Genomic DNA, 13,434 nt, shown 5'->3' on the forward strand with positions numbered 1-13,434 from the left:
GCAAGCATTTGCAAGACTATATTTAATACAGTACTTTAAAATGTTTTATTGCAGACCAAAAGTAGTTTGCATTACTTTTGAAAAAGGAATTCAAATGTGTAAATTTACTTTTTACTTGTTGCTTCAGAAAAAAATTGAAGTAATCGCATTTCCCCAACACTGGTTTTACCTATTACTTATTATTGTATTGTTATTGTAAAATAAAAGGCGATCAAGCATTTTCACTTGCAAGATATTTATTAGTATTGGATGGCATTATATTACATACTGTACATGACAACGGGTAATTTTTTTAATTAAACTGGCAAAAAACAATTAAATATACATTAACAGAGTTTTCTTCTTAATGTAAAATGTTATATTTATTCCTTATTCTTCCCTGATATGCTTCTCGACCCAGGAGAGAACGTCCTCATCAATATGAAAGGAAAGAGATCCATCTTGATTGATCGGAACGGTGAAGGGGAGAGGAATACCCATTCTTGACATTGTCATCTAGAACAGCACAGGGTAAATGAATAAATTGTGTTTTCCTTTAAAATTTTTATGAGGTTTAATAAAGGTTTAAGAAAGGAAAACTATTTTACCTCTGGAATCCTGGCAATGACATTCAAGGACCTCTGAGTTGGCAAGGCTGCAGTAAGTTCAATCTCTTTCTCACTGTTTGTTGCTCTTTCGAGTCTAAATCCCGCCTGGTAAGCCGCCATAGAGATGTGTTTGGACATTCTAAATGGGATGAGATACACAGATAATAATAATAATTAAATCAATGTCCTTTTCTACTTTATACAATTGTTGTTCTGTGCTGATAAACATTACTTTTTAGCATAGGTGGTGACAATAATGGGCAGTCTCTCCCATTCCAGCTCTAAACGTGCAGCAGGGAATTCACCCAGTACACCAGCCTCAGCTTTAGCAGTGATTGCATACTGCTGGCACTCTGGACCCCAAGCAAACTTGGCCTGACAAACAGATTTATGATTACTATGACCTCAGAAAAACGTATTCACAATTTTTTTTAAAGACTTTCAGTCTTACAGTCACTTTGTGCTTGCTCAGCAGAGCACCATCAACACAGATCTTCTGGTTGTCATTTTCAGCGAGGGAAGAAACAACAAGTTGAACTCTTGCAGTTGGTCTGTCAAAGTAAGCAGCAAGTTGGTAGCCCAGCAGTTTGTGGTCAACTCTCACAGCACGGGCAATGACAGCAAAAACAGGTGGAACTGTATTTCCAAGGAATTTGGCCTGTAAGAATAAGCCATATATTTATTTAATATCATATTTTAATTTAAAACATTTGGTTGTTATGATTAAACAAATTCCACTGATTCACCTGTTTCTGGATACGCTCAAAGCTAGATCCAGAACTTCCACTGCTAACTGCCTTTGAGGCTCCATGGGTTGCCAAGTACTGCAAGCAAAGTAGCGTTATGAACACATGTATCTGATCATCTAAAGCAACTATATTGTTTAAGTAGTTATATTATTTTAAGTAGTTACTCGATCTTTGTGGAATTTCCTGAAAGGCTCAATGATGGTGGCAGTCTGAAAATTCAAACAAAATGATTCAGTGTGAATTAATATACATGCTTATTAAAAATACATTGGCTACTTAAGCAATACATGACATTCATTGTCCTCACCCTAGACATGCGAGAGCTAGACATGGAGGAGCTTGAACTGCTGCTGCTGCTGCTATGGCTGCTGCTGCTGCTTTTGCTTTCAGAAGAGACGGGTCTGTTTTTATCTTCAGTCTCCAGGATTTCCTTCAGTTTCAACAGGAAAGCCTTTCCTTCTGGAGAGTCCTCATCAATGAGACTGATTTGCTTAAGAAGCCTCTCAGCAGCTCTAGGACCAACTTGAACTTCAAGCTCCAGTTTTTCAACAGCAGGACCTTCAGCTACAGCCAAAACAATGGACCTTGATTATCATTGTGTTTGAAAATCTTTAAGTTTCATGAATGCAACAATTTCTGTAAGTATACCTCTTGACACTGCAGCACGGGCTGAGTGTTGTCCAAGTATGTAGTACAGAGGAGCATTTCTGATAAAAGCAGCATTGTGAGAGTGCACCTCAACGCATCCCTTGATTTCAATGTATGGGACAGCAGCACAGAGAGTCTGGTGGAATGGAGCAGGTGCTCTTACAGTAGCCTCAGCTGAATTCTCAGAAGACTGGTGAAGAAAAAAAAATTTCAAGACTTTCCACTATGCAGCTTGAAGTATATGTTAGCATGTTTCAAATATTTATTTAAAGCTTACCAAATCACCAGCATAAGATGCCTGAGAGTTTTGCACGGATATCTCAGGTACCAAGGGAACGGTTCTTTCAGCAGTAGGATCTTCAATGTTTCTGACCACAGCAACAGTCTCAAAGCTGTTGGAATGAGAAAAGTAAAAAATAGTTCAACACTCTTTTAGCTGTTACAACAAACAACTTTTTTTTTCACAGACAACACTAAGATTACATTACCTTGCATCAGCAATATGTTCAGGAAGCTCAACAGGCAGAGCCTCAACCTTGTAGTTGCCCTTGAGAATGTCTGCTCTTGCAGCCACTTTACCAGGTGCAATTGTACGAATCTTTCCTCTTGCCATAACAGCAGCTTGGATCAAGGCAGTGTTTACTCCCATCACAGCAAAGGTCTGGAGAGCAACACTGAAATAAGAATAAGAGAGATTGTTTGTCAAGCAACTGCTGTGTGCGTTATATCTCATCTCTGTGAATGTAGCTGTAAAAGTATACCTTGGTCTAGCTTCAGCTTGGAGTTGAATATCAGTCTTCTTCAGCTGCTCAAGAGTCATGGTCTCAATCTGCTCAGGAAGGGGAGGTGTAATGGTGGCCTGAACTAGAAGGATGAATGGAACATCAACCCTAGTGCTGACCCCCTCATATCAGAAGAAAAGATATAAAAAATCTAAAAAAAAACCCAAAAAAAACGTACCACTGACACTTGCAGCAGCAACAGCAGCAGTATACAAACTAAGCTCCATGGGTACACCAACTGCTGTTGGCAAGATACGACGCACTTCAGCTGCAAGCAGTGGTTTGGCATACTGCAAAGCAACTCCTTCCTGCAATGCTTTAAGAGCCGCCTTCAACAGTTCACGTGGTTTGGGTCCAGTCACAATCTGGGGATAGTGTTTATGAGAAAATGCATTTTTTTGTGAGATTTTTTAATGAAATAAATCTCAAACAGATATGAAGATATGGTAATGAGAAGGGAGAAATAATCTACAGAACAATACCGGTATAGCTTCTTCAATGATGGTCTTGTCAACGTTGACAAAACCTACTTCTTGACCAAATAATCTGATGTAGGCTGAAGCCAATGGCTGATTGGTTGGTAAGGCCTTCCAATTCGCAAGCTTGAAAGGTTAAAACAGAAAATGTATACATATTGCAATAAATAATCATATTTACAATATATTACTTAAAAGGAAAAATTATTCAATACATTGTATATGGAAACTTACTGCTCTCACGGTGCGCTTAATCTTTGTGATATGGTCAACACTTTCATCGGCAGCAGGAGATTGCAGAAGAGCTTCCTGGATTCCCTCAGTTCTCACACCAATCTGTTTGAGAAGATCAATTGTGTGAAGACTGAAAACATTTGACACCATTATTCAAATAAAAATAAAATAATAAAAAAAAATCTTGCTTGACTGACCTCAAGAACATCCGCAGCAGCTCCAGCTAGGTACGCACGTGCTTTAGCTACAACAGCTCTGGGCAAGACTGTGGCAGCATCATTGATCATGTAGGCACTGCCAGCAGCTCCAACCATAAGAGGAGCTGAACAGGAACAGAGATAAAATGCAGTTATTCAATTTTTAGTGTCAGGAAATATTTTTCAAAACACTCAGGACATAACTGTTAGACTTACTATGATAGAAGTCCAGCTGAATTGCTCTGCTGAAACGGAAGCTAAGTCTATCCAGCTTGCGGCTCATAAGCTTGACGGCAACATTAGCTGCACCAGCACTGAAATGGACAACCATGATTATCTCTGACTTGTGCTTATGTGATGAAAGAAAATATATGACAAGAGATTTGTTTTTCTTACACAGCTGCCATATCAGGAGCAGTGATTCTGGTCAAAGACTTGATGTGGGAATAGGCGAAGCTTGCAACATGCATGTTAGTCTCAAACTTCAAAGCACCAGCAAAACTGGAAACAAGAGCCACTGATGGCTTGGTCTCAAACAACACAATACAAGCAACCATGCGCACTTCTGGATGGAGAGCCCTGTCCAATGCAAGCTGCAAGGCCACTGGCTGAACCTGAGGCAGGAAATATGGATAGTTGATAACTGGAAAGAATCTGCTTCATCTTTCTTTTTTTTAGTCTGACACTTACAAGTTTGGGCTCTTTCTTAGCAATGTTCCTCAGGGACAAGATAGCATCAACCTGAACCCTAAGGGGCAGAGAATTAGCTGCAGTTCTCAGTCCAGGCAGGAGCTTCATGATGGGTTTAAGACTAGCAGGGTGACCAGCATTGCCCAGAACTTTCAAAGCCAGAGTGATTTCAGGAATGTCATTCTTGGAAGTTGCTTCTGCAGCAATATCATGGATGGGCTGAGGAGATTGATGCACATACAGTCAGACAAATATTAACTAGTAAGTGACTGGTAGAAACGTAAGGCTTGAGGTTTTTACCCTGAGAAGCTCAGCAGAGCAAGTAGAAACTTCAGCACAGTGCCTGGCAATCATGGAACCATATCCAAGCATGACAACTTCACGGAGAGCTGGGATCTTGGCAATTTTCTCATGCATAGCCAAACTCTGTTCAGCAAGATTAAAAAAATATGTATATTATACATACATATATTAATTAAAATTATTATATATTAATTTAAATTGGGCAATACTTAAAGAACATTTGGAGTATAATTAGGTATACCCACAGCAGTCAACTGGATGGTTTCCGAATCAGCAGTGACCATTTGCAGAGCAACCACAAGAGCCTGAATGAACTCTGGAAGGGTAAGTTCACCAGCCAGGAACTTCTCCTTGATGAATTTTATAATGACAGGTGTGCCAACAGAAGGAAGAGCATCCAGGAGCCATCGCCTACCAGAGTCATTGTTTAAAATATATCCATAATAATAACAATAATAAAATTACTATTAATTTTGTTGCTGACAAATTGTACCTGTAAGCTGGTTTGTCCTTGAACTGAGCCCAGATAGCCTCAATGTTCTCTAGGGTGGAAACACGCAGGAGCTGGATGAGCTGAACAAACTTAAGGGGAGCATCATCATGGACCATGGCAACATTATTTGCAACAAGATGCTTTAGGACCTCGGTAATCTAGAAGAGAATAAGAGCTAATCTTAGTTGATGTCTTCAGTGTGGTTCAAAGGGTTTGATTACGAGATTGTTAAAGTAATACCTGGGCTGGTGCATCACTGATCTTCATCAAATGAATTGGAGTCTGAAGAATCTCAGTTGCAAACTCATACTGCAGGGATCCACGGGCCAAGTAATCGGCTTTGATTGGAGTGACTGGGGTCTTCTCATTTTCAACAAAAGTCAAGGTTTGTCTGAAAGAAATAATTATTTCTGAATGTAACTTTTCATTTTAAACTTAATGCAATGTGTTGGGAATATTGTTGATATTTCACATTTCTAATAAAAATCTCATAGCTGATCTCTCATACTTTGCTTCCATCATTGCAGCTCCATGAATCTCATTTAAGGGTGAAAACTGATGGACTTCCTCAACTGTTGCCTCAGCGATCAGTACACCGGTGGCAGCTGGTTTCATGATGTAATTGTATGTTGCAGTTTCAATCAGACTCTTGACCCTCTGTTGAGGGAATGGTATGTGACAATTTGACCTTTTGTATTTTAATTGAGTAAATATTTAGGTTCTTTCCAAGCTTCTTCATTACCTCTGTGCATTCAGCACACCTCTCAGTGTATGCCAAACCAACATCCTTTATGATTCTCTCCTGGCAGTGACTCAGATCCTTAGACTTGGTGACAGTGATGTGGTTGGCCTTTGGATCCTCATTGATGACATAGTGAGTCCTGCACACTCCCTGAGCTCCAGCCTTGAAGGAGAAGTATAAATGAGATGCAGAGCTCAAAAAGGCACAGATAATGCCTTAAACCTGTAATAGCATCACTTTGTCACCTCTTGCAGCTCATAGATGTTTTGGGTCTTCTTGAGGTTGAGCTGAAGGATGTTGAGGATACCTCTGTGCAAGTTCATGACTGTAGGGGAAACTCCTGCTGGGGCAAATACCTTTCCAACCACACCATTGGCATACTCAAACTTGATGGGAATCTGAAGCTGAGCAGCCAGTGCTGTAGTGAGCTTAGTGGCAGGAACAAATTGATCTTTGGGCCAAATGCCAGCATACTCGTGGAGTAGAGGATCTGTCAGCTGTAAGGAAAAATATTCACTTTAATTAAGGCATTGGCGCTTTTTGTAGGGCATTGGTAAATTTTTTTGTGATGTTGTTGTCATTTAGTATAGACATTATGCAATTCATACTCTTATTAATAGTCATTACCTTTATCAGAAAGGTGTTCTCTGACACAGCACTGAGGTGAACCTTGCTGCTGACTTTTATACCTGCTCTGGCCAAACCTTCTTGAGGAAGACCACCCAAGAGCAGAGCTTCATACTTGTATACATAGGTCTTATCGAGGGCAAACTCCGGAACTAAAAATGGTTTAAGCAAGAATGCAGTAGTTGTAAATTATTTGTTTAAAAAATACAAGTAATATTATGCTAAAAGATATTGCTTACCAAGGTTGATCTGTTGACATGCTAAAAAAACAAATGAGAAAATATGCTTTTAAAATAAGTTTTCAATAATTTTTCAAGATGTACTTTCTGTAAAGAAAAATCTTGAAAAACAGAAATATGAAGATCTTAAGTTCAAATTAAAATTTTACTTACCCACAAGGGCCACAGTCAGGGCAAGCACAACAGCTCTCATGGCTGGTGGTTTGTGAAGAACTCTTTAGAGCATCAGATCTTTTATAGTACTATCTTGCTGACTAACTATTATTTTTTTATTAAATATTAACCAATGTCTTTAAATGTAAGTCAAAAAGTACATAAGCCATGGCCTTTTGGTCGGTCAACTTGTCTGAACATATCAATTAAGTTAGGTTACCCTAGCCTGTCATGTCATTCTCTAGAACAATGTTCAGTGTCAGTTTTTGTACATGTTCATAAAGGGTAAAAGTTAAGTTAACGCCTTTCATATTTTAAAGTTTTGTGCTTATGTACATATGTTACAGTGTATATACAGTATAACACTAACATACATCTCAGAGATTCTTAACATGATCTGGACTCTATGGTGGACAATCCATTTGTGAAAATGATGTCCCATGCTGCCTGAACCATTCTTATACAATGAGCCTGATGAATGCTTTCAGTGTTAGCTTGGAGAATACCCATGCCATTAATGGAATAAGCTGGTCATTCAGTATATTCTTTCTTTGAGGACAGAATGTTACCAAATCTAGGCTTGACCAAATGGAGTAACCACAGATCATAGCACCTATTTCCTTAGTTAAATCCAGGTGGTGACTTTTTTCTGGATAGGAAATCTATCTATCTATCTATCTATCTATCTATCTATCTATCTATCTATCTATCTATCTATCTATCTATCTATCTATCTATCTATCTATCTATCTATCTATCTATCTATCTATCTATCTATAACATTTAAAGAAAATGTATACAAGTGAGGCAAATACTATTTTTATGAAAGAGTCATTGATTTTGACTCGATTTATACAAAATGAGCTCATTTCAAATTTGATGCCTGTTACCAATCTCAAAATAGTTGCTACAGGGGAATGTTTATCATGGTGTAGTATTTCTCTTCTTTTCCCAAACAGTTGTCTGTTTATTGATGTCTGTTTATTGACAGTGGTTTCTGGAAGTTGTAAGCGAAATCAAAAACCTTTAATGCAATAAGACTAATCTCAGAAGGGATATCCAAAGGAAAAAAAAGACTTAAACAAGTAAACAACACCCCTGTTTTTTGTCATCTCTCCCTGTTGCTTTATGACACCCTCTTTATCTCTGCTCTTCTTGCTTCCCCTCCTTCTGCCCAAAAGAGTTGGATTAAGGTTCATTAAGAATAAGGCATTATATGTCACGTGTCTTGTGAACCTATTGATCTTCACTTTCATGTTTGGTCTCATTTGAAAGGTCTCAGTGCGATTGGTAAATTTGTCTCAATTTCACAGTAATCACTTATATTATGGAAAAGATTAAGACATTTGTAGAACTGAGTTCTGTGGAGAAGGGGGTGTGTCCTTCTTTAGGGTCTCTGAAAGTGTTCCAGCCAGGTGTGACCCTGGAGCATGGGAACCTAAACATCAAAGGTTTTTACAACTGAATTTGGGATCTTGTTGTCTGGTCTAAGTATATAAGGAAAGTGACAAAACGAGGCACAATTCTGTAGCCAGATCAGCCCGTAGTGTGGTGTGTTTATCCATACACCACGCTATGTACTTTCTCAATACCAGGTATAATGACCTTTTATGTTTGTTTTATTTTGTTTTGTTTCTGTTTCTGGAAACTAGGAAGTATTATAGTTAATAAATGATCCAAATGTAATCACAACTTCAGCAGTTACATTTAAATATAATATAAATAAAATCACGAAAGATTGGAGTCAGATAAAATTATTCAAAGGGTCAGATTTAAAATTGGAAAACCAAAAGATTAATATATTAAAGTGATTTTTAAAGAAACGCAAGGAAAAGACCGAAAGCGCATTGAACCAGGGCCTCTGGATTACATTCTTCAGGAAAGGGGGAACCCTTACAAAGTATTCTTGGGCCAATTTATTAATGTCAATGAAAGAAATATGCAGATTAGTGATGCAGTATCGTCTTAGGACATCCAATAAAGATCTTTGTCCTTGTCCCTTGTCAGTTTTTTTCCAGTTTCTCTGAAACTTTTGATGATGTTATACACATTAGATTATGAGATTTGCAAAGCCTTTGCAATTTAACACAGAGGAACTTTTTAAAGTATTTCAAATTTTTCCACAATCCACTCCTTCACAGATTGGAGAGCCTCTTCCCATCCTTACTTCTGAGAGACTTTGCCTCTCTAAGATATCCCTTTTATAGATAATCATTTTACAGACCTGATTAACTTAATTAATTGCTAGATGTTCTCCCAGCTGAATCTTTCAACAATTTCTCATGCCCCCGTATGAGACCTGTAACAAGCAACAAGTTTGTAAATTTAGTAGAAAAAATTTACGTCTTTAAGTCTAAATTTTTTCTACAGTTTGTTGAGAGTGTCTCACTGTGTGCTTCTGGGTGTGGTAATTTCCTTACCTTTGAAGATGGTGATGATCTCACTTGTCTGGGCCATAAGCATGTTGGCATTTGTGGATGGTTCATGTCCACATTGAGAATGTATGCCCATGATAGCCATCACAGCTCTCATTTATAATGAGACTCACCTCACACACTACAAAGCCCAGTTTGTCAGGTCGCAAAGAATCTATGGCTGCGCTGGTTTGCTGTAAGGGAGACCTGAGGATCACGGACAGGATGTTCCTTCAGGTCAAGACCCACTGAAGTCCAACCCTTCCCATTTGAGCTCTTCCCTCCTCACTACTCTCAATTGTCAGAGGCCAGGGGATAGTTTACATTCCACACGTGGAGCGATTGGTTGTAGTGCATTTAAAAACATCTAACTTGAACTTGAGGAATCATCCATGCCTTCCTTCCAAGGCCTGTAAACGTTACAGCACTGTGGACACAGCCCACCTCTGCCCTGAACACCTTGGCCAATCTGTACACCAGGCCAAGGCTCTAAAGAATCTGTATGAGGATAATTCTGACAGAGGTTGATGTAGGAATGGCCCACAGTGTCTGATTTCTGGCTAAACCTGTTGCAGATCAGTTAAAAAATACGCTTTGAACATCTGTATGCACAGTGAGGCCAAGACTGGTGTAAAGAAGTCACTTCTCGCCAAGAACAACATCAAGAACAGACTGAAATTCTGCAGAAAGTAAAAGGATTGGACAGCAGAAGACTGGCGCAAAGTAATTTTCTAATTGACTGTCTGGGACATTTGCACAATCGATTCTCCAGAAAAAGTGTGGACATTAACATTAACCATTAGTTCTGTGCAGTGCCAACAGTGAAGCATCCTTAGACCATCCATATGTGGGGTTGCTTTTCAATTGCTCTCTCTTAATTCTGTGTTTCATAATTCTTGAAAATATCTTTCAAGAGCGACTTCTTCCAACGATCCATGTTCAGTTTGGTTATATTCCATGCATTTTTCAGCACTATGGAGCACAATGTTACAAAGCAAGAGAGCAAAGCAAAGATAAACTCATTACATACAAGTTTTGAATCTGTGGCCAGGCAACTTTTTGGAAATCAACCGCATAGAGAACCTGTGGTCTGTCCTCTTTCCTGAACTTTGCAAAACATATCTTGCTGCAAAAAAAAAAAAAAACAGTCACTTTTATTTATATAGCACTTTTAACAATACAGATGTATCAAAGTAATGAACAGGAGAATAGGGTGATAGTGATGTATAATGAGATTAACACTAAGCAAACCAGAAGTGACAGGGGAGAAAAAAAAACTTTGGGAGAAACCAGGCTCAGTTGGGGCCATTTCTCCTCTGGCCGGACACCCAGCACTTAATTTCTAGTTCAAATTTAAGAACATATCAGATTGTGTAAAGGACTTAGTGTGTGTGTCTCTCCGGTTCCAATAATCTGTCCAAGGTGCACATATAGGTGTTCTGGTCTCCTATGAAGGTCATCTCTTGGTGCTGATCCACCATCTGATGACCAGAATAAGAAAGAAACAGACTTAGCGTAGATGTCATTCTTTTTACAATGTAACAAGTACATTGTGTGTTATGGGTAAGTGTTCCTGGTTCCATCTGATCTAATTGAAGTAGCCTAACAATTTTGAACAGATATGAATAATAGAAGCATATTAGTGTTTTATGAGATGAGATTTAAACAAAAATAGTACAGTATTAGGGAGATTATTCCAGAGTTTATTCCACAGTGAATTTTGATATTCTAGGTATTATCAAATGGCCAGAGTTTTGATAATGCTGTGGACGTGCAGGACTATAATGTAATTAGGGCCCGCTCAAATATCAAGGAGCTAAAACATTCAGACCTTTAAAAGTAATTAACAAGATTTTGAAATCTATCCAATGTTTAATAGGGAGCCAGTGCATTGTTGACAGAACCGGGCTAATATTGCTCTAGTAAAGACTCTAGCTGTTGCATTTTGGACCAGCTGAAGTTTCTTTATCAAACGCATGCAGAACAACCATCCAATAAAACATTACAATAGTCTAACCTCGAGGTCATAACCACATCTGCATTTGACGTTGAGAGCATAGGTCATAATTTGAATATGTTTTTGAGATGGAAAAACAGTTTTTAACTATGCATGAAGAAATATGCATGAAGAAGTATCATCAGTTTAGCAGTGAAAGCTAACACCATGTCTCCTGATAATATCTCCCAGAGGTAACATGTAAAGTGTAAAAAGTGACAGTCTCAGTGCTGAGCTTTGAGGTATTCCATATTTCACTTGTGAATGATATGATACATCCTCATTTACTGCTACAACCTGATAGCTGTCAGATAAATACGATTTGAACCATGTTAACGTGATGAACACAGCACTTAGATCTAATAGCACTAATAACGAGATACAACCACTTGTACAACCAGAAGATAGAAGCAGGTCATTTGTAACTAATGAGAGCAGTCTCAGTACTGTGGTACAGTCTAAATCCTGATTGAAAATGACACCAATTTTCTAGTATCTTTGACAGAAAAGGGAGAATCAAGATCAGTCTGTAACTGACTATGTCTTTGGGGTCAAGATGTGTTTTTTGAATGTGTTTTTTGGGGACATATCATAATGACAATGATGAATTAATAATAGTCAAAAATAAGATCTATGACTTCTGGAAGTAGCTCTTTTAATAGTTTAGATGGAATAGGGTCTAGCATACATGTTGTTGATTTAGATAATTGAACAATTCTGCCTCTCCTATAATAAACAATGAGCTGACAGCTCATACTTTTATCTCTGATAGTATTGATCTTGGAAGTAAAATAGTTCATAAAGTGTAATCTTGGAAAATATGAGCACCTTTTGATGTGTAACTGTCGTCAGATGCAACTCTCATATACTGTATTTGAGTTCATAACATTCACTTTACGGTTTAAAATGTCAAAAAATTGTTAAAATGTTCAGAGTAATCATTAGAATAAATAAGTAATATAAATCATAATCTGCAGTGCGCTAAGGAATTGAGCTAAATTTTGGAAGAATCTGGAATAAAGCATTCTTTTGTAGTGGAAGTGATGGTTCTACCATACTCCTAGCAAGGAGCAGAGTTTATGGTTTTTAGCTATATGGAGTTCACACAAGATTAGATAATAATCTGAAATATCATCACTTTTAATTTGCTTTTGACGTTTTCTGTGTTTTCTAATTCAGGACACAGACACAGTCTCTATAGTGTGATGTGTAGGTTAAAAAGAATCTATGTACTAAGATTGAACTGTCTTCTGTAACGTGAGACGGCTAGCAGATGGTTGGTTTAGCCAGACTGCTTTCTGACCTTGGTCCTAGTTAGTCAAGCATGAGCTCTAAGACTATGCTGCATATTTCTAGAGAGAAATGTCACGGTATGCTGTAAATTCTGTCAGAACTGCAAACAACAGAATGTGCGCTGTAGCACAATACTACAGAGTTTCTTCAAAAAAAGTAAATTGTGACATTTTAGACATTTTAATTGTCATCACATAAATCATCATATTGCACACTTGTAGTTGCCACTGTCTGCTACTATCTGTGACCACGGCAGTTATCTTGGCATTAAGAGAATAATAAGCTGTAAATGATTTATCTCTTCAGTAATTACATTATAAGTATGTCTCCCAATAAATCCAAAATGTAATCTTGGAAGTCTGTATATCTAGAGTGGCAGAGACATATTCCAGGTCATCACAAATTTTCATCCACTCATCTCCATTTCCATATATGTCGTGTCCAAATTTTTTTGGTGATCTGGTAGGTTGTGCCCTGTCCATTGCCCTGTCACTAGGATTTTGCTGATTTGCAAATATTAATTAACTAATAAAATTATATTTTTTACTTGTTGCATCAGAAAAATAAAAGTAATCGCATTTCCCCAACACTGATTTTAACTATTACTTATTATTATATTGTTATTGTAAAATAAAAGGCGATCACACATTTTCACTTGCAAGATATTTATTAGCATTGGACAGCATTATTTTACATACTGTACATGACAACAGAGATAATTTTTTCAATTAAGCTGTCAAGAAACAATCAAATATGTATTAACATAGTTCAACATTTTCGTCTTAAAAATGCAAAATGTTATTTTTATGTC

The 13,434-nt window shown here is 37.8% G+C and overlaps 1 pseudogene; it reads right to left on the bottom strand.

Moving 5' to 3' along the window:
• Nucleotides 1-369: 369 nt before the first annotated feature.
• Nucleotides 370-6,993, bottom strand: LOC122327081 (annotated as a pseudogene).
• Nucleotides 6,994-13,434: the final 6,441 nt, after the last annotated feature.

The sequence above is a fragment of the Puntigrus tetrazona genome, chromosome 22 (genome assembly GCF_018831695.1).
Source record: "Puntigrus tetrazona isolate hp1 chromosome 22, ASM1883169v1, whole genome shotgun sequence".
Lineage (NCBI taxonomy): Eukaryota > Metazoa > Chordata > Actinopteri > Cypriniformes > Cyprinidae > Puntigrus > Puntigrus tetrazona.